Here is a 24,103-nt window from a genome sequence, read left to right as displayed (position 1 = left end):
AGCTCCTGTTGCAAAGCTGCAGCTCCTGACCTGTCACATTTCTGTAGTTCCTGACCTGTGGCATTGCTGTATTCCCCACTGGGGCAGGGGGAAGGTGCTGCTGAGCCTGCAGGGCAGAAATGTCCTCGAGGACAGAGATCTCCAGTGACACCATCCTCTGGCTTTGCAGTCTTGGTCCTCCCCGTGCAGTAATAGCCTAAAACCAGAAAACACTGGAGCTCATCCCCCAAGTCCAAACCCATTTCTAAGAAGCTGCACAAGTTCTCAGTCTCAAGCTGCACCAAGGGAAATTTAGGTTGGACATTAGGAAGAAGTTTTTCCCAGAAAGGTGATAAAGTTCTGGAATGGCTGCCCGGGGAGGTGGTGCAGTCACCATCCCTGGGTGTGTTTAACAAAGCCTGGATGTGGCACTGGGTGCCAGGGTTGAGTTGAGCTGTTGGGGCTGGGCTGGACTCGATGATCTTTAGGGTCTCTTCCAACCTGGGGATTCTGAGATTCTGTGAATTCTGTCTTTGTCTCACCTCGTGCACAAAGTCCCCCAGGAGCATCTTGGCCAGACACGTTGCAGAAAAACCCAGGGGCACAGGGCAGGCACCAAGTGACATCCTGGGCTCCCCTCTGGCCATTCCAGGTGCCAGCAGGACATGGCATCTCTTTGGGGTGCCTGGTGCCAGCTGGGCAATAATGTCCTCGTGGGCAAAGATCTCCAAATGGCAGCCCCACCTGAAGGGAATTGAAATTAAATTTATTATGGTTTGTGAGAGCTTTGGTAGAGCTAGAAGGTGCCAAGAAATGTGGAATGTTCATCACTCACGGGTGAGGAGGTGCTGGAGCCTTGAGTGCAGTAATACCCAGGCTGGCAGTGCCCCTCTGGCTCAGGCAGCCCAGCCCTGCTGCAGAACATCCCTGCAGGGCAGGGCTTGCAGGAACCTGCCCTCTCCACATCCGAGTAACTTCCCTGCACAGAGACAGCCACTGCACGCCCTGCCCGGGGATGGAACCCTCCTGGAAATCACTTCTTGGGAAACAAATCCATGTTTGACTCTTACCATGGGACACAGGAGAGGCACGGAGCTGCCAGCCAGGCAGAAATGGCCTTTGGGACAATCCTGGGGGGCAGCCAGGCCTGGCTCACTGCAGAAAGTCCCCTCAGGGCAGCCCCTACAGAGAGACTGAGCACGGCCCTGAAAGAGAGCACAGAGCCTGGCAGGGTGGAGTACTGCTGTTACCACGAGAAAAAATAAACTTTGCGTGTTCTACCAACTGCCAGGGAGTCCCTGCTGCAAAATGAACCCTGGAGGGAATGACCTGCAGCCCAAAAGCAGCAAATCTGGGGTACCTGCAGCACTAAAGCATTGGCAGGCACAGCCCTGATCAGAGAAGTGATGGAAATGCACAAATTAATTCGGCCCTGCCAGGCCACAGACTCAGCAGCCCTTCCCAACTTGTACTGTGCAAGAAAACTTAACAAAAAGTGCCAAACGAGGTGCAGGCAACAGCCCTGGGCTGATGGATCTGGTGTCTTCACCCAAAGGCTTTTGGTTCTTCTTCTGTTGCAGGGTAAAAGCAGAGCAGGTGGTGATTACCCAAATCAGCAGAAATCCCCCAAATCCTCCTTTTTTTCAAGCTGACTGCTTCCAAACACCTCAGGAATTTCTACTCACACATTTTCAGAGTTTCCAAGGGCTCTGCTGACCCCCCAGGCTGGAACCCTGTGTACTCACAGGCTGGAAGGTGCCGAGGGGACACGGCTCCGGTTTGAAAGCTCCTGCTAAGGAATAGTGTCCCTCCACCACCACGTGCTGGAGAGGACTTTTGGCCCCTCCTGTGCAGAAGTAACCAGGTTCACAAGGTCCTGAGGGGGCTTGGTTGTTTGTCCCAGCACAATACAAGCTAAATTGGGGAAAAAAAAAAACAAACTTGGGTAGCAATAATGCCTATTTTTTTTGCTTTCCCCACTAGATAGCACATTCCCAATATAAAAAAAAGTCCCCGTAATTTTAGAGACCTGATTCCTGATTGCTTCCAGAGCTGCAGGACACTCACCCAGGCGGGCAATCCAAGCACTCCTGGAGGCTCCTCAGCCCACTGGTGTTGCTGAAAGTCCCTGGAGGGCAGGGGATGGGGAAGGCAGAGCCAGGTGGGCAGTAGGAGCCAGCAGGACACACAGCTCCTGTCACACCATCCGTGGGCCACTGAAAATGGGAAAAGAATCATTAAAAAGGGGAGAAAATGAGGTTAAATATTTAAGACATTCAACTGATGTAGACAATAAAAAAAAAAAAAGACATGCTCTTGTGCAGGAAACACTGACTGAAGGAAATTCAAAGAGAACAAATAGGGATGAAATTTTACACTGATTCACACCCACTGGACTTTTTATCTGGTGACCTTTTAGTTAAGAGGGTGTCTTTGTAGAGAAGGGAAAAATATGACAAGACCACACTCCCTTTGAGGATCCTTGTGCCATGAACTTGAGTGTGAGCAGCACAAAATTGTGACTGTCCAAATCACTGGGTTCAAAAAAGGCACCACAGTGGGGAAAATAACAGAAAAAGGAAGAAGAGGAGCAAAACTCGTCAGTGGCACTTACTGGAGTCAGAGCCCTGCCCTGGCAGTAAAACCCAGCCCCACAGGGCCCACTTGGGCCAGTCTGTCCTGGGGCAGCACAGTAGGAACCCCGAGCACAGGGGCTGCACCCCGAGGGTCCGGACAGCCCCGGCCTGTCACCAAATGTCCCCTCCGGGCAGGGCTCAGGCTTGGAGCTGCCTTCAGCGCAGTAAAAACCCTACAAAACAAAGCCAGATTTCTACAATCAAGGCTCTTCTATGAATTAATCCCCCAGAGCAGCTTCTTCCATGAAAGTGTCAGGAAAATGAATCCACAAACATCAGAGATTGATGGCCAAAATGGAGACAGAAGAGTCCTGGAACTTTATTCCAATAAAGGGAGAGGCCATGGGGAATTCCCTTGGGGTCTCTCCAATTTTTGGCCTCCTTTTTATCCCAATTTCCCAGCCACATTTCCCTCTCTCTTTCCCCATTGGCTGAGGGAGTTGAGAGGTTCAGACTTCCCAGAATGCCTGATACCAAAGATTCCCCTCTAACATATAGCCCTGTATTTTAATTTTTAATTCTTATGGAATTTAGGAGGTTTCCCCCATTGTTTCTTTCATCTTTCAATATCCAATTTCATTTATTAGCAAACCTCCATTTTATTTGTAAAAGCAAATATCTTTTTCCATTCATCAATCAGTGGAATCTTTCCCATTTTTTTTTAAATTTCTCAGTGCTAGTTTTATCTACCAGCTTGTTTGTAAAGAGAAATCTGTCATTCCTCTCAAAAGCAAGGAAAACACTCACTGCTGGGCAGAGCTTGGGCTGTGTCAGGGCAGGGGAGTCACAGAAGTGCCCGGCTGGGCTTGGCTTGCAAACCCCCTGTCCCTCCGTGCTGGAGTTGTCCCAGAAGCTGCCGGGCATGCAGGGGAAGGAGAAGGGGAATCCAGTCCCTGGAGGGCACAGGTAGCCAGCTGGGCAATCCCCTGTCTGGGAACAAAACACACACTCAGGCTTGGCTGGTTCTGTCCAGAGGAGAGGAGACACTTCAGCTCCAGCTGCAATTTGAACAACCTGGTTTTTCCTCACTGCAAGCAGATGGGGTAGGGAAGAGGGGAAGAAAGGGAAATTACCAGTAAAAGTCTGACCATGTGGGATAATTATTGTAGGGAAGGTCGGTTTAGGGTAAAATCCTGGCATTGAGGCAAGCCCTGCAAGTTTTGCCTGTAGAGACGTGAGGAAGATGCTCTTTCACACTTGGAGAAAATTCTGTCCCAGTTACAGCTTATCACCTTACTCTTCAATAAACCCATGGATTCATCCGTGTGGAAGAGAATCCATCTGCATTTTTTTTATTACATTTTTTTAACAGCTATTAATATTTGACAAGTTCATTCTTCCCTGAGACAAAATAATGCAATGAAAAATCCCAAAACTCATCAGGTGAGGAGCAGCAGCAATTCCTCACCTTTGAACCCTCTTTCCCAGCCTGCACTGACAGGCAGAAGGCAAAATAAAGACAGAAAACATGCACAAAGACAAAGAAAGAAAACAAAGACAGAAAACAAAGCACAAAGTTGGTGGCATTAAGAGATGCAGCCTGGGGTAAGAGTTTTGGGGTGAAAATGTGGGAGAAGCTGGGCTGTACTTACAGGGTGAGGAATTCCTGAGGAATTCTCTGTGCCATCAGTGTAGCAGAACTTCCCTGCAGGGCAGGGGGAGCATCCAGCAGCACTGCTCAGCCCCCTCTGCTCACTGTAGGTGCCGTTGGGGCAAGGCTGAGCCTGGAAGTGAAACAGAAAAAGGGATTTGGACACCCTGAAGTGAGTCCTGCAGCCCACAAGGCCAAGGCAAAGCAGCTAAAGCTGTGAAAACAGCTCAGAATAATTGTGTACAGCTTCTCAGAGAGTATTATCCCTGTGATATTATTATTAATTATTATTTATTCTTATATTATTGACAGTTATTATTATGCTATTATATAATAAGTATTGTGTTATTATATGTAATTACAGTCTATATGATTATATATTAGTATTTTACATTATTTATTATTATTTTATTAACATGTTTTATTATACTATTATATTATTATTATATAATTGCATTATATAATATTATATTATAATATAATATTATATTATTATATTATATTACATTATATTCAGCTTTATTATGCAATATGAACTAATATTATATTATTAACAGTTTTATTTGGGGCAAATTCTGCTAAGGTCTGTGAACACACAAAGAGGGCAGAAATCAGTAACAACATATTATCAGACAAGGTTTTCCCACAGCAGTGATCCCAGTCAGAGAGAACAGTGTCCCCAGAGCCAAGTCACTCACAGCATCTCCCTGGGGACAGAAGTGTCCCTGCGGGCAGGCGTTGGCAGTGGCATCTGGGGCACGTGCCTGTCCTGGCGGGCACAGGAGCCCTGCTGGGCACTCCATGGCCAGCATCGCCTCCAGGCTGGTGTTCTCCCTGGCACAGAAGTGCCCGACTCTGCAGGGCGAGCAGGAGGCTGAGCCCAGCTCCTGGAACACATGATCTGCTGAAGCAAACAAACTCCACAACTAAAGCCGGTGTGTTTATAAGTTCTAAATCCCGTGTGTTTATAAGTTGTAAAGCCAGTGTGTTTATTTCTGTGCTGGATGCATTTGGGGATCGCTCCCCTTAAAATGACATGCGTGCCTCTGGGAACTCCAGATCCTTTTTTGTCTCCTTTTTTATCTCCTTTTCAAATCCATATGCATGGAATTTCACAATAGGTTCATACGTATTCATTTCACTCATTTCGTCCTTCAACAGGAGTTTGTCACCAACAGTGGCAATTATCAGTACAACAATTAATTAGAGATTTGGGGCAGATAAATATGAATCAAACCCGTTTGTGGGAGTAGTTGTGCCATCACTGTCCCCTTTTGTGACTTCACCCTGCTGCTTTCCCTCCCCAAACCAGCGGAAGGTTTAATCCCAGTGCCATCCAACACCTCCTTTTGAGCAGGAAGGAACAGAGCTGTCTGCTCCCTGCCAGGGCCAAACCTGCCACAAAAATGGCAATGCCAATGTCCCTGAGGTCTGCACCCAGCAGACACAGGACAGGTGAACTGGGATGGCTTCTGGGGTGGGCACAGCAGCAGGAGCAGGATTGCACTCCTGGGAGATGCTTTTCCTGTCTGGAGCAGCCCCAAACCTGCTGTAGAAACATTCCCAATCTCTGGAATAGCAGTTTAACCCCCTGTAGAGCCAGCACAGGTGGCCAGTGGTGTTCAAAGCCGTGTACCAAATTCCCAAACTCATCATGGGAAGAGGCGAGCTCATCCCAGAGCCTCCCTGGGGGCACGCCCAGCCTCAGCCTCCCCTGGGAGCGCCTCTTGTGCCAAAATCCAGCCTTGCGTGAAGGGAGGGCAGGACAGAAGGATTGCTACGCACTGAGAAGGTGCCAGCCCCACAAGCCCGAGGGGTGGCCGTGCCCGGCTCGGGGCAGTGGTGCCCCCCAGGACAGGGGGTGCAGTCTGCAGCCAGCTCCGCTCCAGGGGCCGAGCGAAAGGATCCTCTGGGGAGAAAACAACACAGAGGCACTCCAGAGAGCAGCCAGGCAAAAAAGGACACACAGTGATGCCTTTTCGGGCTACCTAAAAATCAGAGGCTAGGCAAAATTAAGGGAATAAAAAGCAGTTCTATTTATTGAAGGGCTTTCAGGTACGTTTTGGGCAGACAAACCCCCAAAAATGGACAATGGGTCACGAGTTTTCATACTTTTATAAGTTTGGTCCATTTCCATATTGGGGGTCAATCTTCCAATTCCAACTTCAGCCAATGAAGTCACTGACCCCAAGTTTGCTCCCCCAACTCCCTTTTGTTTCCATCTCTCAGGCCTGAGGCAGTGAGGTGTCCTTGATTGCCAGGCCTGGAGAGGAATTGTTGTGTCTGCCCCAAATGGGGAAGCAGCAGCTCCCACTGTGTGTGGAGTTTGGAGTTCTGCACTAAAGAACTGCAGGATTACAAATACGTGAAAAATATAAAAGCTAAAATGCTAAGGCATCAGCAGTGCACCTCTATCCTGAATTCCTGGTGTTCTGATTATAGGAAATGTTCTCTTTCTGCAGCAAACCCCACCCAATTCTGACAAAACCTGCCTGGACCTCGGTAACACGCGAGGCAAAAGCACCTTTAACACTCCAAGAGCATCAAAATAATAATTAAACCCAGAAGAGCCATGAAATACCAGAAATAAACATTTGCCCTTGCAGCTCCCATGCCCAGAGCACTTACAGGGGGCACAGCACTGGTTTGGAGGTGCCAGGGGGGCAGAAGGCTCCGGCAGGGCAGGCAGAGCAATCCTCCAGCCTGGCCCTGCCCAGCCTGGTGCTGAAGGTTCCTGCAGGGCAGGGGAACTGCGTGCTGCTCCAGCTGCCTGTCCAGGAGAAAGAGAGCACAGAACCAGCCCAAATTTTAGTACACGGAAGGCAGGAAGGGTTTTTTTGTGGTTATTAATTGTTTACTTGTAAATTAATATTAAAAAATCACTGCTCAAAGTGATAACAACAACAAAAAAATCTGCATTTCTGATTGTCTGTTTCATTTGTCTGATAACGAAAGAAATTCAGCATTTAGCAGCAACTTCAGAATCTTTGCATGAAGATTCAAATTTAGAATGGTTGCTTGCACCAGGTGCTTGATTGGGCATTTTAGTTATTTGCAAATAAATGGGGGAGGGAGGGAAATAATGGGACAAACATGCTCTGTTCAAGAAATATAAAATAGTGACTACACAGAAGGGACAGTCTGCTATCCGTGGTGCAAAAAATACGTGGGTAAATCAAACATGGGGCTTTATCAAAATTCATAAAGCCAAAAATTAAACTAAATCTCCCAAAAATGAATGATATCTCCCAAAAATGAATGAACTCTCCCTGATTGCCAGGAGAAGGTGCCTACCTTGGGGGCAGTAGTGCCCTGAGCTGCATCTCCCCGTGGGGCCAGGGGCTCCTCCCAGGCAGAACCAGCCCTCAGGGCACGGGGAGCACTCCTGGGCCGAGGCCAGGCTGCTCCTGTTGCTCCAGGTGCCCGGGGCACACCTGAGCTGGGCCGGGTGCCTGGTGCCAGCTGGGCAGTAGTGCCCAACAGGGCACGGGCTGGGAGGCTTCTGCTGCCCCCCAGTTCCTGTGGAAACACCAAGGGACATTGAAGAGCAGTAAAGGGCGGCATGGTGGCTTCACAGCAGCCGATTCTCAGAGTTTTCAGCTCGTTGTGAGCAGCCTTGAGTTAAATTTCCCCCTCATTTTGAGCCTTTTATCTATTTTAGATAAAATAATAATAATAATAATAATAATTTCAGAATAGACCTTTAAATAAAGGGTTAATTAACCCTTTAAATTCTTGGAAATAAGCATTGTTTTTCTCACAGCCACATACCTCTGGCACACACAAACCCGGCAGGGCAGGGCTGACACTGGGACTTGTCAAAGAGGTCCACGTGGTTGCCAACAGTTCCTGGAGGACAGGCATTGCTGGGGGCATGGGGGCTGGCAGAGCCTGTGGGGCACACGTACCTGAAACACAGCACCTGGTGTTGGGATATGACACAAAAAGAATGACACTCACACACTGAGATGTCTAACATCACTGTTGTATTTTCTGGGAAAATCCCTTTACCCAGGATTCTTCTCCAGGGAAGCTGAGAATCCTCAGGGAAAAAGGAAAACAATGTCATCTCATTTGCTTCTCCTGTGTTTTGCTGCTTTGGAATTTGGATGTGGTTGGAGATTGTTTATCCAACACATGAATTGTTTTAACTTAATGACCAATCACAGCCAGCTGTGTTGAGGCTCTGGAGAGAGTCACAAGTTTTTCATTAGTATCTTGTTAAGCCTTCTGTCTGTATCCTTTCTCTATTCATTAGAATAGTTTTAGTGTAGCATTCTTTAATATAATATAGTAACATAAAATAATGAATTAGCCTTCTAAGAACATGGAGTCAGATTCATCATTCCCTCCCTTTGACCCCAGAAAATACCACAGTCTAAGACAAAAAAGGTATGTTTATTTCTGGACTTCGATATTTATAGAATTCTAAAAGTGACAGTGGATTGGAGGATGAAATTGCCACCTCTCCAACCACACTGGTCAAACCAACAGTCCATCAATTCTCTCTTCCTCCAGAAAGGAATGCAAAACAATCATAATTTACATGAAAAGTGTGTGAGAAACTCCATTACAAAAATGTAAACATCAGAAGGCTTAGAAGAACTGGGCGACACCGGGCACAGGGGTGTGGATGCCAGAGGAAGGCAAAGTCTGTGCCCTACAAAAATATTGGGATGAAGCAGCTGGGGAAAAGCTGACAGCAACACGACTGAGCAGCAATAATGCACAATTAAAATGGAGCTGCGTGAGGCATTTTACACCAAAAGTGGGTTATTCAGCCATGGGGTGTGAGGCCTGGCTTCATTCTTGGCTGTTCCTAATTTGTAGAACCTTCACCAGGACAGTCTGTGCCATACTGAAACTACAGAAGCCTTGGAACAGGTCATGAAGCCACCTGCACCTGAGGGGTGATTTCAGGGTGCTCTTCTGAGATCTGGGCCAACCATTCCACTCCCAGGGGCTCTTTCAGCTCATTCCAATTCTCTTCACTCCATCCCATCAGCTGGGAATGGGGAGGAATCTCCCCCAGGTTTCTGAGGGGTGAAGCTGCTGTGGCTTCCTGGGGCTGGGCTGTCCTGGGGGGTTGGAGAACTCCTCTGCTGGCAGGAAAGAACAACCCTTGGAGGCAGCAGCAGCACAGAACTGCCCGTCAGGAGGGGAGCAGGGAGGAAAACAGGAGCACAAAGTGATTCCCTTTGGGAGCAGACCCACCAGGAGGGGTTCAGGGAGGAAAACAGGACAGAACGATTCCCTTTGGGAGCAGACCCACCAGGAGGGCCTGAAGGAGGTTTTAGACGCCACCACCCAAGGGAAAGCAGCTCTGAAAGCTGCCAAAATATTCCTGGTGCAAGGAGACAGCAACACCTTCGTGCTGTGTGAGCTGGGGGAAAGGCGAGCAGGAAAAAGCAGAAAAAACTGCTGAAAGCAAAAGCTGTGGAGGTGAAATGCCTGCACAGACATGAAGTGGGCAGAAGATAATCCAGGCTTACCCTGGTGAGCACTCGGTGTCAGGCTGGGCCAGGCCAGCCTGGGTGCAAGCCCTCCCTGCGGGGCAGGCTCTGCAGTCAGCAGCTTCATCCTGTCCTGGCAGAGGGTTGTGTGTCCCTGGCTGGCAGGGCACGGGGAAACTGGCTCCAGCAGGGCAGAAATAACCAGCAGGGCACTTCAAACACAAGCCAGCTCCTAAAGAGAGATATATTTGAGGTCAGAAAGGGATTATGACCTGCTGAGGTCAAAATATTTCACCTCTGCTTCCACCCTCAGCAGGGAAATTTGATGGAGATTCCTCCACACATGGAATAAAGTTCCTGCAAAGCCAGGAGGTGGTGGTGTTGGATTAGCTGAATTTAGTCCTGGAAGCACTAAACCCCTGTGCTCTGTGCTGCTCTGCTAAGAATAAAGGTGTTAAAACATCAGCCTGAACACAGCCTCTGGTGCAGGTACAGATAATAATCACCGTGCCTGGGGCTCAGCTGGGAGAGAGCCTGGGGTTTCCAGGAAAACCGGGCAGATTCCAGTCTGAGTTCAGGGAGATGAAGGGGTTTTGCAGGCTGGAGAGAAACTCAGTGCAAAGCTGCTCGGATGACAAGCAGCCTGAGCTGTGATCATCCCTAAAATCCCACGTGTTAAACAAAAGATGCCTGTGTTGCAACCAAAAGCAAGATCAATACATAATAAAACAATGATCCCTGGCTGCTGTTAGCGTGTTAAGACAGTGCATTTCATTACAAAACCTTCCCAAATAAAGGAAACACAAATTCAGCCCAGGAGTGGCTGCTCTCCCCCTGAGCCAGACCTTTCTAAAGCAAACAGCAATTCCAGGGAAGGGAAAATGCTGCCTGAGGATGGAGAACTGTCAGGTTGGACTCTGCTCCAAACCTGAGTTTGTCAAGGGTCAGTCATGCCCTGGTGTGTGTGTGTGCCTCTGCAGGCAGCAACAGAGCCTTACAGCCCCCCAAAATACCAGGATTCATTAAAATCCAGGGTTCCTCCTCCACAGATTGAAGGCACAGGGCCAGGCTGGGATTCCTCAGGGTGCAAAGTGAATTTTGGGGTCATCTCCCCCCTCTGCCTTCCACCCTATCACCCCTCAGAGAAATCTCATTATTTCCTCCTTACATTTACACCATACAGGTGGGAAAACCTTATCAGGATGAAATCATAATTTCTCCAGACTATAAAATTCCCCAGCACTGAGCACACCTGAACCAACACACCTGAGGGGGCTGCAAACCCATGGAGCTGTGGGACCCACTCAAAACTCAGCTTTAAACTGATGAAAGCTTCCTGATGTGGATCTGCATCCCCAGCAAATCCAGCAGGACAGGGATTTTACAGAACCATGTGGGAATAGGGACAGAAAATTCCCAATTCTTGCCTGACTTTCTGGAGATGATGGAGTTCAGAACAGACTGAACAGTGTGGCTGCCTGGACATTTCATATGAGATCAGTGAGGGGGCAGATTTACAGCAGAGAATCCCAGCAAGCTTTGGGCTGGAAAGGAGCAAGCTGCACCAAGGGAAATACAGGCTGGATATCAGGAAAAGGTGTTTTACAGAAGGGGTGATAAAGTTCTGGAATGGCTGCCCGGGGAGGTGGTGCAGTCACCATCCCTGGGTGTGTTTAACAAAGCCTGGATGTGGCACTGGGTGCCAAGGTTCAGTTGAGATGTTGGGGCTGGGTTGGACTCGATCTTTAGGATCTCTTCCAACCTGGTCATTCTGTGATTCTGTGGCCTTAAAGCCCAGCCCATCCCACCCCTGCCACAGGCAGGGACATTTCTACCACCCCAGGCTGCTCCAGCCTGACCCTGGACACTCCCAGGGCAGCCACAGCTCCTGTGGCCAATCTAAGCTGTCATCTCTGACAACCTAAGCTGTTGTCTGTGACAATCTCAGCTGTTATCTCTTCTGCAGGACCAGGCTGGACCTGTTGCCGTGCAATAAACGTGACATCAAATTTAAATGAAACATTTAAAGTTGAAAACAAGTTTGTCACAGCTGACACACAGCAGTGCAGGGGGTGAGGACATCAAGACCATCAGCGCAGTGTATTTGGAATATCCTGAGGCTTCTCAGAGTTTATCCCTGCATCCTGTGGCATCAGGAATTGTCCTGCCTTTCCCAGTGAGATGACAACATCATTACATAAAGCACAGCACAACAGCTTACATTATTAAACCCAAAGAGTTTTTAAATTCTGGTTTACTCTGCAGCTCCTACAATGATTTTGCTTTCAGATTCCACCGCCCCTGTCTGTTGAATTTGGCTGTCCTGATGAGATGTGAGGTTTGCTCCTTGCTGCACCACGGAAATGCACTCCTGGTTTTAATTCCAGGAGTGGGTGGAAGGCAGCAATTTCCTGGACTTGCCTTTTGAGCAAAGAAAAATCATTCAACAGTCAAGACACTTTAGCAGCTGAGTCATTTTCTGGAAAAGAAATTATCAGATAGACAAAGATATGCCTTGATCTGAGGGAGATAATTTTCTTAGGATATGAGGGGAAGAACTCAAGAGATGCAAAGGGAGACTGAGCACCTGAACTCCAGGTTTGTGCTCCTGGCTGGGATTAGTGACCCTGGATAAAACATTCTAGGCTTGGGTCGAGGTTTACTTTGGTGGATTGAGCTCATTCCCTGAGTCTCCCTCTATTTTTGTATTTGTACAGCATTTTAAGGACAGAAAGGGATATTTATACCTTTGTGAGAGACACTGAGATGCTCTGAAATGCTCAAACCTGGGCAGAGAGAGCCTCAGCCACGTGTGGTGATAAAGCCAGGGCTCCCTTTCCATGCCTAGGCAAAGTTTTGATACCAGAAAAGACCAACAAACCTCTATTATTCTGCCTTTTAAACCTCATTTCACCATAACTATACTAAAATCTCATTGCTTTCCCCACATTTCCCAGTCATTAGGGTGACTCAGTGCTGTGTGTACAAAACAAAGTTCTACTGGCTTAGAAAACCAAAGCCAAACAAAAATATTTAAAAGGAAGCAGCACAGCTGGAAATCTGGGGAAGCCTTGTGCTGCTGCCTTGCAGCACTTAGAACATTACAAACATTTCTGACTCCTTCATCTGCTTGGCAATTTTAAATTTAAGGGCAGGGCCTCAGCAGCTTCTGAAGGCAGAAATTCCTCTGCTTTTTTGGCTGTTACAATATTTTTTTTCCCTGATCTGTAACCTGGATGCAAGAAAGGGATGAGGACTGTTGTGAGTATTCAAAGAGAAATTTAAAAACCTTTCCTAAAGGAAAGGGGGATGTTCAGCTTTCACTGTGTCCCTCCTCTGTTCCCACTCAGGAGAGAGCTTAGAAAGGAGTTTGAGTGAGGAGGCTGTGCTGGAAAAGTCCTCTAAGAGTGTTAAAAAAGTGACTCTATGCAAAGCTGTTAAATAAGTTAAAAACAAAAAGTTTCTGTGTTTTTCATCACAACTGACCTGCTGGGTGAGCTTAGCAGGCCCAAAATTAAAATTTAAGGACACAGACCTGGCAAGCACAAGGAGCTGCTGCTGGCTCTGGGAACTCCGTCCTTGGGCTTGAAGCTCCCAGCTGGGCATGGAGGGACCTCGAGGCCATCAGGACAGAAGTGACCTGGAGAGAATTAAAAAAAAAATCCCAACATTCTGGGCTGCTCTGCCTCCACCTGCTTAAAAATGTTTCTTCCTGAGCTGAAATTCAAACATTTAATACAAAATGGTATTTTTAAATTCAAAACATACAATGACATTTCTGGCTAAATTAGTTTTATTAGCATGGTTAGAGTTAATTGTTCTCTCTTTCTACTCCAATTCTTCTGCTGCCTCCAAGATCATGGAGATTAAAGATCAGCTGAGGTGTTTCTAATATTTTCCCAAGAACCACATTCCTCTCCCCAGTTCCATACATGATCCTTCACTTAAAATCCTGCTGCCAGTTGTACACTGAGACAAAAAGCTGACATCCCCCTAGAATTAACTGCTCTTCCCAATTAAGGCTTTGCAGAACCCGATCATCAAATGGTTTCCTAAACTGCAGATTTGAAGAGCAGAAAGAAGAAAAAAACAGGATTAACTGAGCCACTGCTATGCTGAAATCCATTGCTGTGCACTCCTCTCATGCAGGAAACATTAAATACGCAGATTATGTGTCATTAAAATCAGTCAAAACACAGAAAAGAACATGGGAACCTCAGGCTGCTGATGGAATCCCAACTCCTTATCACCTCAGGGCTTTGGGATGGCTCTGGGGGGCTTGGATTTAGGAACACTGAATTCCAGCATGGGATAGTCTGTGCTTGTACTGAACCACAGGCACTGGAAATAACAAAAATCCTGATTCTATTCCCTCCCCTGTGTTTTATAGCTGAACTACTGAGATCCTGATCTCTTTAGCTCTCCCATTCACCCTTCTCCTGGACAGCAGGGGAGGTACCCAGAGGACAGGAATTCATTATTTAATAGGAGGGTTCTAATTACAGACATCAGAATTGAGTTACTGAGCTTGGTTTCTCTGCAGGAGGCACCTGGAGCTGCTGATGGAGTCAAGCCAGGGCTTGGAGGAGAGAGGAAACCACAGAAGGGCCTTGGATTGCCAACTGCTGAGCCTTTCACAAGCTGCCAGCTGCACCCCACTGCCCTCCAGGCCTTGTCCCCGAGGGCTCAGGTGGGCTGGGAAATGGGGATTGAAGCTGAGGGTGTGTGGAGGGAATGGCTGGTGATGCTGCTGCTCCCTTCAGCCCCAGCTGCCCTTGCCAGGGGCTGCATTGAAGGATAGGACAGGGGTTATGTGGAGGGCTTGGAGGGATAATTCACATGAAACAAGCACAAAGAACAAGCTCATCTTGGACTAGCAAATCCTCTCTGGGCTTATGCTCATTGTCTGGGACATGCCAGGAATTTAATTCTCTTTTTATGGGGAAAGTGTGGTATCGATACAGGATGACCCCCAGCCAGGGAATACTGTGTAATTACTCCAAGATTCAGAAGGCTGAACAATAACTTTATTAAGCTATATCATACTACACTATACTATACTCTGTACTAAACTATACTAAAGAAAAACCCTTGACCTTTACCAGACAGTCACGACACAGCTTTGACCCAGTTGGTCAGTCAATCCAAACAACCATCACTGGTGTCCAATTAACAAATCACTCTCGGTAAACAATCTCCATAACACATTCCACATGTGCCAAACAACAGGAGCAGTGAATAGAGATAAAAGTTTTTTTCATTCCCTTCTCTGAGCTTTCTCACTGCATTCCCCAGGAAAAGTCCTGGGAGAGAGAATTGTGTCTCTGTCTGTTCAGAGAATGTGAATACCACACCATGGCCATTCAGTACTGGAAGGTTTCTCCCTCCCTCTCACTGAAGAGTCGGGATTTCAAAAGGCAATGGTTTTGCAATAAAATGTTCTCAGCCTATTCCCCTGCTGCCTCATTGTGCATCTCAGTGACACCCTCAACAAGGCACAGCAATTTCCTAAACACGGCTTGTTTGGGTTTCTTTCAGAGTGTCAAGCAGAAGGAGAAATTAGGTAAGAAAATCAGTGTTCCCCTCTTTGGTTCCTAATGCCTACAGCTCTCACAGTAAATGGCACTTGTGATAGCCAGTGAATCAAGGCCTGGAGTGGAGCGAGCTCTGACTGTACGTAAATCAATTTTACAGATGATCAGTTAAGAATCAGAGAGTGGAGCTCTGCTTTCTGTGTGAGAAGAGAACCCAAAGGCTTCCCTCGTTGCTCAGCAACGTTTGCACACTCTGGTTTCCATCCCGGGGCTGCCTCAGCTGCATCTGTACCATAAACTCCCAAACCCAGCTGTGACCCTTGGTGCCCTCTCACTTTCATTTCTGCTGTTCATGAGCTCTTTGCAGAAGCAGCTGCTTTATCACAGAAATCATTATTTTATTATTTAATATATTTAATTTAATAAAATTATTTTATATCTTTAATTAGTATTATTTTTTATTATGGTACATTTTTAAAATTATTATGTAATTTTCACCTCCAGTTTTACCATAACACCAGGAGCCTCTCTCTGTTCCACAAAGCCAGAGAAGTGTTACCAGAGCAAAATGCCACCCAGCCTCCTTAAATTCTGTGTTTTAACAAGCACAGAAGAACCCTGTGAGATGTATTTACCTGCTGGGCAGGGCTGGCAGGGCCTGGTGTCCTCAGCTGGGAGGGAAGCAGGAGTGCAGGGGACACAGAGGGTGCGAGTGGGGTTGGGCTGCTGACCTGCCAAGCAGTGCTGAGGGGAAAAACACAAATTCACAGCAGAAAAAGGTCTAATTTGGGCCCAAAAGCAGTGTCCCAGAGAGGCCTGGGCCAGGAAAAACCCCATTACTGCATTCTTTCTTCTCTGCCCTGTACTGCTTCAATTCTACTCTCTGATGACAATTTCTAGATGCAAAAATGGTGCCTCAACCTCCAAGTCTGAGTGCTCACCTGAGGGTTTTCATGGTGGCAGAAAAGCTGAGCTCTAACACTGCCAGAGTTTAGATGAAAATGCTTATTTCTTTTAATAGAGGGATATTTTTGTCAGGAAGAGTTTCGTCTAGAGGGTGCTGGGCATGGCCCCAAGGCTGCCAGAGCTGCAGGAGGGGTTCGATACTGCTCCAGGGATGCCCAGGGTGGGATTTGGGGTGTCCTGTACAGTGCTAGGATTGGACTGAAGATCTCTGTGGGTCCCAGAGCTGCAGGAGGGGTTGGATATCACTCCAGGGATGCTCAGGGTGGGGTTTGGAGTGTCTGTGAGGGCCAGGAGCTGGACTGATGATCCCTGTGGGTCCCTGAGCTCCAGGACCCTTTGGACTGTTCTCCCAGGGATGCTCAGGGTGGGACATTGGAGTGTCTGTGAGGGGCAGGAGCTGGATTTGATGATCCTGATGTGTCCCAGAGCTCCAGGAGCCCTTGAACACTGCTCCAGGGATGCTCAGGCTGCGATTTGGGGTGTCTGTGCAGGGCTAGGGGTTCAATTGATGATCCCTGAGGGTCCCAGAGCTCCAGGAGCCTTTGGATACCATCCAGGGATGCATGAGGTGGGATTTGTGGTGTCTGTGCAGGGCCAAGGGTTGAACTGATGGGCCCCAGAGCTCCAGGAGCATCTGGACCCTGCTCCCAGGGATTTGGGTGTCTGTGAGAGCCAGGAACTGGATGGATGATCCTGAAGGATCTATTCTAACCCAGGATATTCTGTGACTCTCTGATCTCCAGCACCAAGTGCTCTGCTTTGACGAATCAAGACCCACATCCTATGTCAAACCAGGGAAGCTGACAAGGCCTGGCTGTGCGTGCAGGGCCAGGGCGGCATGCCCTGGAGCAGGAGTCTGTCCTGCTGTACCTGTGTGCTCCGTCCGTCGGGGCAGACGAGGCCCTCGGGGCAGTCCCTGCAGCCCAGCTGTCCCTCTGGCGAGTGCTGGCCGGGCCCACAGCTCCTCTGGCTGCCCGTGCCCGGGTCGCAGGAGAAGCCCTGGGGACAGGGCCGGCAGCCGGCCCGGCTCTCCAGGCTGACATGACCCTGGGGACAAACCTGCAGGGACACAGCACAGCCACAGAAACGCTGATTTTTTATACACAATGTCTTAGGTTACAAGATGTGTCTGGGGGTGTGTGTTCTGTCCCCATCTGTCAGAGGTGGGGCAGTTCTCCTCTGTTCATGGGGCAGTTTTCTCTTTATCTCTCCCACAGCCAATCCTCCCTCCAGGAGATCTCTGCTGTCCATGGCCACTGAGTGTCCCTGCACGGCTGATCAAATTCCAGCATCCCATGGGGAGATGCTCCGCCCAGGGCAGGAGCCAAGCATTCCTACCTGGATACAATCTGAGCCTGGAACAGCACAGCAGCCTTTGCCCACTGCATTCCCAGAGGAGCAGCTTTCTCCTGCCCTGCATTCCCAGAGGAAGAGCAGGCCCATCTGCAGCAGCCCTGGAGCTTCAGAGGAAAACTCCCCCCTTGTGCAGGATCCCTGCTCCAGCAGAAGCACAGCTGGCACTGCAGGAGGGCTGAGCCCCCATGGGATGGGACTGTGCCACCACCCTGACCCACAGGGGCCAGGGCATGTTCTGACTTGGCAGGGTTGGTTTGTAATTTTTATATTTCTTTTTAATTTTTTTTCCTACTAAAGAACTGTTATTCCTGCTTCTATATCTTTGCCTGAGAGCCCCTTAATTTCAAAATTATAACTCAGAGGGAGAGGGTTTGCATTCTCTGTTTCAAGGGAGGCTCCTGCCTTCCTCAGCAGACATCTGGCTTTTCAAACCAAGACACACAAACAATGCAAACCAGCAGCTGCAGAGATCCCTGGTGCCAGAAAGGATCTTGGATCACTCTCAGCCTCTGTGCACTCCTGAGTGCCCCACAGGAGCTTTTTCCATCTGCACCTTGCTGGCTACCTGCAGGGACAACCTGCTTTCTCTGAGCCCTAAAGTGCAGGGATTTCCTGACAAAACTTCAAAGCAGGCTGCAAAAATCTGAGGAGAAGCCTGAGATTGGATGGTTCAATATGCATGGATGTAGAGGCAAAAAGAGCTTTACTTGTTTGCTCTCTTCAGCTCACCTGGCAGGCTGAGAGGTTTCCCTGAGCAGTCAGTTCATTGGCAGTTCCCAGTGGGCATTTTCTTGGAGCTGCTCGGCCTCCAGGGCAGCTGGATCAAAAAAAATGAAGTTATAAAATGAAATTATTTAATTCCTTTGGAATTCCATCCCCAAGCAGCCGTTGTGTAAATACAGGAATATCCCCCTTTCCCCATTGCTCAAAAAAAGTGTTTTTGGCCACAGAACTATGGAGTTTAACCCAAATATAGTGATTTTCCTGCTCAGCTTATTATTCAAATAAAAAAAAAGACATCATATGGGGGGTTTTTTGTGCCTCACAGCCAACCCTGCATTCTAACCCTCAGAATATTCAGAATGTCAGATGCCCTGAGTGTTTAATTCTCTTTTTTGAGGGGACTTACTAGAACCCTGCTGGGCACTCCAGGCAGTTGCCAGCAGTGTAATAATGGCCCTGCCTGCAGTCTATGAGGCAGTGGCTGTGGCAGTCCAGGCTGCAGTCAGCTGAGAGGGAAGAAACCCCTGAAAGAAAAATAAAATCAGAAAAATTTACGGTGCAATGGACAAATATTCAAGATTCCAAGCTAATCAGTCACTTATTATGACACCATGATGCAATATCACTGATGTTATCACACTCAGCCTGAAGTGTTGATGGCTAAAATTAAGAAAAGTTTCAAATCTGCTCTTTTAAGATTTCAAAGTAAATTTTCTAAGCACAAAATCCTGGGGGAAAGCCTAATTTCAGATGGTTTATCAAACTAAACTATTCACCTCTGCAAAAGCCAGCAGGGAGCTTTTTCCATGCCTTTCTCAGCTTTAGGAAAGGTTTTGTTTTGTTTGCCAGGAAGTTGAAACCCTCAGTTTTCAGATGGAAAGAGCAAAGGGATAAATGAGGTGCTGTGCGTTTTGTTATTTCAGAATTTTGTAATACCAACCAAATACTGCTTTTTCTTCTCTATTTCAGCTGTTCAGTCCACACAGTAAAGGCAAATTTACCTATTTCTCTTCAAGGAATCTCCTGACATCACATTCTATGAGAGGAAGGTGATAAATTCTTCACAAAGAGGAAGACATCTGAAAGCTGAATTAAAAAAATTGAACTATCTAATTTGAATATCTAACTAACTATTATTATTATTTGAATAATATTATTAAAATAATAATTATTATTATTTAAATAATAACTAACTCATTTGAATACCTCCCTTTTTGCATTTCTTATGGTCAGATTTAGATTTTCTCATGCCTCTGTCCAAATGAACTTTGGATTTTAAAAGTGAGTTTCATCTTGAGGATTTCAGAGGAAGTTTCTCACAAGGAACCAAACCTGATTGTGCAGAGTGGGGAGGAAAGTTCCAAGAATTTTCCCCCTTTGTTTCATACTGAAAAAAGAACCTTGGGATTCTTGTCAGCACGCTGACATTTTCATGGGTTTTTTCTCTATTTAGAAAATTGAAGCTTCTTGGTGAAAGCTGATTTGTCTTCTCTCCTGAATGAATTCCTAAAAAGATTGTGCAGCCACACTTTATGACCAAAACGAGCTAACAACTGCCATCTTTAAGGCTGTCTAGCTTTGAGAAGGAAACAGCATCAGCAACAATTAAAAACAAAGACAAAAGAAAACCAAAAATACTAAAAAAACCAACCAAAAAAATCACACTCACACACAGAAAAACAAACAAAAAACCTCAAAAAACAAACAAACAAAAAAAAACAAACAAAAAACAAACCAAAAAAACACCAAACCCAAAAACCTGAAAAAAAAAAAAAAAAAGGAAAAACAAATCCAAAATGAAGTTTGCTTGTACAAGTCACCCACTCACCTCTGAGGAAGGTCCTCAGGCTGCAGAACAAAAAAACCAGCCAACTCAAAGCCTGAGCCATGGGAGCTTGATGAGTTCCCAACAAGAAGAAAAGCTCAGAGCTCCTGATGAAAATGTTTCTGAGCACCTGGTGCTGCCTTTGTTGAGGCTCAGGGTAACCCAAGCCCTTCCAGGTAATCACTTTCCAGCCCAGCCCGAGTGAAATGGAGCTGCAGAAAGAGGAGCTGGACAAAGAGTTCATCCCAGGGGAGCTCCCAGCAGCCCTGCTGAGGCTGAAATGTGAGAAAACTCCTTTAAATAGGAAACTCCTTTAAATGGGAGATAACAAACACCCTTGGAGCATCACAATGAAGATTGGAAGCACGCTTGTCACCATCTCACAGGCCTGTGTGGCTGCCCAAAATCACCCCAAAGAAAGGGCCCTGCAGGGTCACAAATGTCTTCTTTTCCTTCAACACCCAGGTGAAGCATTCTAGGTGAAACATTACAGGTGAAATATCCCAGCTGAAGCATCCCCTGTTTGCCAACTGTTTGTTCTGCAGTTTGAGGTTCTTGCTGGAAGCTGAAGGCCTGGATGAGCTCCTATCAAAGCAGGATTCCCCCTTGGAGTGTTCACTATCCACTCGTTTTTCCCTTTCCAGGGTAACTCCTCGATGATGCTGGGCACTGGAGAGGAAGAAGCTCTTCAAGTTTCATGGAATACCAGGATGGTTTGGGTTGGAAGAGAAATTAAAGATCAGTTCCACCCCCTGCCATGGGCAGGAAAACCTCCCACTGTCCCAGGCTGCTCCAAGCCCCATCCAGCCTGGCCTTGGACACTGCCAGGGATCCACAGCGTCTCTGGGAATTCCATCCCAGCCCCTCACCACACTCATAGGGAGGAATTTCTTCCCAATATCCCATCTCAACCTTCTCCCTTCCTGTCTGAAGCTATTTCCCCTTGTCTGTGACATCTGGAAGGGAGCTGAGGATAACTTCAGTGACAGCAAACATTTGGGAAGGGCAGCCTCCCACACTCACAGAAGGAATTTCACTCCTGGGCTGCCTGACTTCACTTCCTGAACAAAGACCTTTAGGATTTGGACCAAAACATGAATTGTGCATTATTCTTGATTGTCCAAGTCCCCTCACGCAGGTGATGGAGAACATTTCCAGGCAGGAGGGAGGAGAAGCTCTGACCATCACATCATGTCCACAGAGAGGCCTCACACCTCTCTTCCCACCCAGCAAAGCGCTTTTGCACTTCTAAAAGTCCTCAGTTCAACTCCTCCAGTAGAACTCAGATGTGTCTTTTCTTCCCATTGTACAACTATTCCTGAAAATCTCTGCAATTATCCTATATTACAGGCAAGAATTGCCAATTAAAACCTAATCAACACGGTGTAAAGGCAGGCACCAGGCCAAGTGCTTCTAATTTTCTTCTCATTTTCGACCTGCTTGTCCCTTGTACTTCAGAAAGTTCAGAAGAGATGGAGGATGCAACAGGAGGCAGAAGAGATAAGAGGAAGGCTTTGATTCATTTTGTCTGGTTTCCAGTTCCCCAATTAACTACAGAATACTCAGATTTATGCAGAGATAGCTCAGGGGTCAAATTCCCTCCTGTTGCACTGCAGAATTCTCAGATCTATGCAGAGATAATTCACAGGTCAAATTCCCTCCTGTGCACGTACTGGAGCATGGAGAAGGGTCAGCTGTTTAATTGTGGTCTCATTTGAGGGATGAAATGCTGATTTGTCCTCCCTCTGATCAGCCACTGGAGCTCTGACTTACTGGATGTTACACCTTAGCTGGGATAGCACCCCTGAGAATTCCCAACTCCCAGCACAAAACCTCTCAAAGCAGGTCCTGATCTGCTTCATCCACACCCATTTGGAACCTTCCCACTTCCACTGCAGTCAGCAGCAGGGAAAACCTGCCCTGATTGCTTCTCCTCAAGCACAAACTCCAAGCCCTGTGAGGCAGCAGTGACCCAGGACTCGCTCCAGGATTTTGGGATTTGCTTCCACACAGCAGCAGCAGCAGCATCACTCATCCCAAACATCCCCAAACCCCTCCACTCCACACTGAGCTCTCTCTTCCTGCCTATAAAGAAAAGCTGCTCTGGTTTCATCCTCTTCTGTCAGCAAAAAATGGACATGGATTGAATTATAAATCAATCAGTGATGGCAGTGTGGCTCCAGCAAGGAAAATAAATAGGAATGTCTTCCTCTCCATGCAGGTGTTGGAGGATGACCAAGATGCAGCAGATTCATCCCTCTGGGATACAAATAGCTCACCTTCCAGCACTGACACACTCATCTCTCCTCTGGTACTGCTCCTGCTGCCCTGGCTGTATCTGGAAAGCTCTGACTTCTCCTGAACTCTTCGGTCAATCCTAAAGAAACCACTCAGCACTGAAATATTTGGAGTCCTTCACCATTTTTTTCTTGATTTGACCCTCAAAAACTCACTCTGCTCAGCTCAGTGGCACCTCCCAAGTGTGGAATCAGCAGCACTGCAAGGGCAGGAGCACCTCAGAGCAAGAATTTTGGGTGTGAACACACTGGAAGGGACAGGAATGACCTGGAACCTCACAGGGAGCTCCAATCACTCATCCTGAAATTGGTTTCCATTTCCACACAGGCAATTTTCCTCAGCCATCAAACCTGATAAAATATCCCTTTCCTAAATGAAAAATATGCAAATGCCCCAAATTGCACATCTCATTTCACCCAGAGCAAGTGAGGAGGTGAAAAGGGGAAGTGGGGAAAGGACAGAGCTCAAAGCTGGGGGAAAAGCAGGAGCTGGAAAAAATCATGTTGGGAATTATTTGTTACTTATTTGTATACATAGAAATTTCAGAAACAAAAGGAAAAGTCTGTGGTTTGGAATCCAGACAGCAGGAAGGAATTTCAACTGCAAGCCACCCCTTTGTTTGATAAAATTAGAGGAATTGAAGTGATGGGTGAGGGTGGAGCCTCCTCTCCTGTGCTTCCTTCTCCCTTTCCCTCCTTTTTTCATTCTTTTCATCACACAGACAGAATTCTGTGGATTAATACATTGAAATTCCCCTTAAGGCAGCAAAGTCAGGCCTATATTTTTCCTGCAGGCATTTGTATAAAAACACACCCCCCTCATAAAAAAATAACTCTGCAAGCTAATGACACCTATAAAATACATTGATAATTCACTGTGGGATTTTGGGCAGGTCCAGTGCTTCCTATATGTTCATACCAATGACCTGGAGAGAAAAAAATATGAGCAAATATCACAAAATAATACTACTTACCAATACAAAACCCTCCAGATTTACTGGGAGGTGCTATAGTGACACAGAGGCCATTTTCCTGTTGGACAGTCCAGGGTAAGTTGGGAAAAGAGCACAAAAAATAGCAAATTTAACATGAAAAAAAATTTAAATCAGGGATGGTTTTGGTTGGAAAAGACCTGAGAGATCATTTGGTCCCAAACCCTTGACCTGAGGGTGGCATGAGCAGGATGCCAACACACACCCAAGATGTAAGTGGAAGTTTTTCTCCTTCTGGAATAAAGTGCAGCAGTGTAAAATCACAGCACAATTTTATTATTCATGTTAAACTCCATCCTTACTAAGCTTGCACAGTTAAATACTGAATTTACAAAGGCAATAAAGAATGTGGAGGAAAAATTGAATGGTGTAACGCAGAAAATCTGAGCTTCAGGAGAATTTAGATGAAGATGAAGCAGAGCTTTCCCAGACATCTCCAGCAGCACAGCATGGAAAGCTGATGGGCAGTGAAAGGCAGCAGGAGGGGAGGCAAAAAAACAAACAAAACAAGGGGGGAATTGTGGATCCAGAGAACTCAACAGCGAAACATTCCTGGATTTCCACCGGGCTAAGACTTGACAGAACACTGGTCAGATGTATTTACATTAAACTCAGCTTTGACAGAGAGTGGTGGAAAACACAACAAATAAAATTTGCTGTGCCACCCAACCCTCCCAGCACTGAAATGCAGTGTGGCAGAAACAGCACAGACAGACAGAGGCACCACAAACAGACAGACAGAGTAATCATG

General features: G+C 47.0%; 3 long non-coding RNA genes across 3 annotated transcripts; all 3 read right to left on the bottom strand.

The window, feature by feature from the left end:
* Positions 1 to 1,073: 1,073 nt before the first annotated feature.
* On the bottom strand, positions 1,074 to 2,757 carry LOC135285455 (uncharacterized). The gene is made up of 3 exons (XR_010350277.1): positions 2,594 to 2,757; positions 2,047 to 2,195; positions 1,074 to 1,893 (listed from the first exon to the last, which is right to left on the bottom strand). It is a non-coding gene; the product is annotated as an uncharacterized LOC135285455 (long non-coding RNA).
* Positions 2,758 to 9,825: 7,068 nt separating this feature from the next.
* LOC135285457 (uncharacterized) lies at positions 9,826 to 14,085 on the bottom strand. The gene is made up of 3 exons (XR_010350279.1): positions 13,875 to 14,085; positions 13,195 to 13,299; positions 9,826 to 9,891 (listed from the first exon to the last, which is right to left on the bottom strand). It is a non-coding gene; the product is annotated as an uncharacterized LOC135285457 (long non-coding RNA).
* A 3,082-nt stretch (positions 14,086 to 17,167) lies between these two features.
* Positions 17,168 to 20,333, bottom strand: LOC135285615 (uncharacterized). Its single transcript, XR_010350410.1, has 4 exons — positions 20,067 to 20,333; positions 18,645 to 18,762; positions 18,245 to 18,332; positions 17,168 to 17,218 (listed from the first exon to the last, which is right to left on the bottom strand). It is a non-coding gene; the product is annotated as an uncharacterized LOC135285615 (long non-coding RNA).
* Positions 20,334 to 24,103: the final 3,770 nt, after the last annotated feature.

The sequence above is a fragment of the Passer domesticus genome, chromosome 23 (assembly GCF_036417665.1).
Source record: "Passer domesticus isolate bPasDom1 chromosome 23, bPasDom1.hap1, whole genome shotgun sequence".
In the NCBI taxonomy this organism is placed as follows: Eukaryota; Metazoa; Chordata; class Aves; order Passeriformes; family Passeridae; genus Passer; species Passer domesticus.
This window is presented reverse-complemented; position numbering and strand designations above follow the sequence as displayed.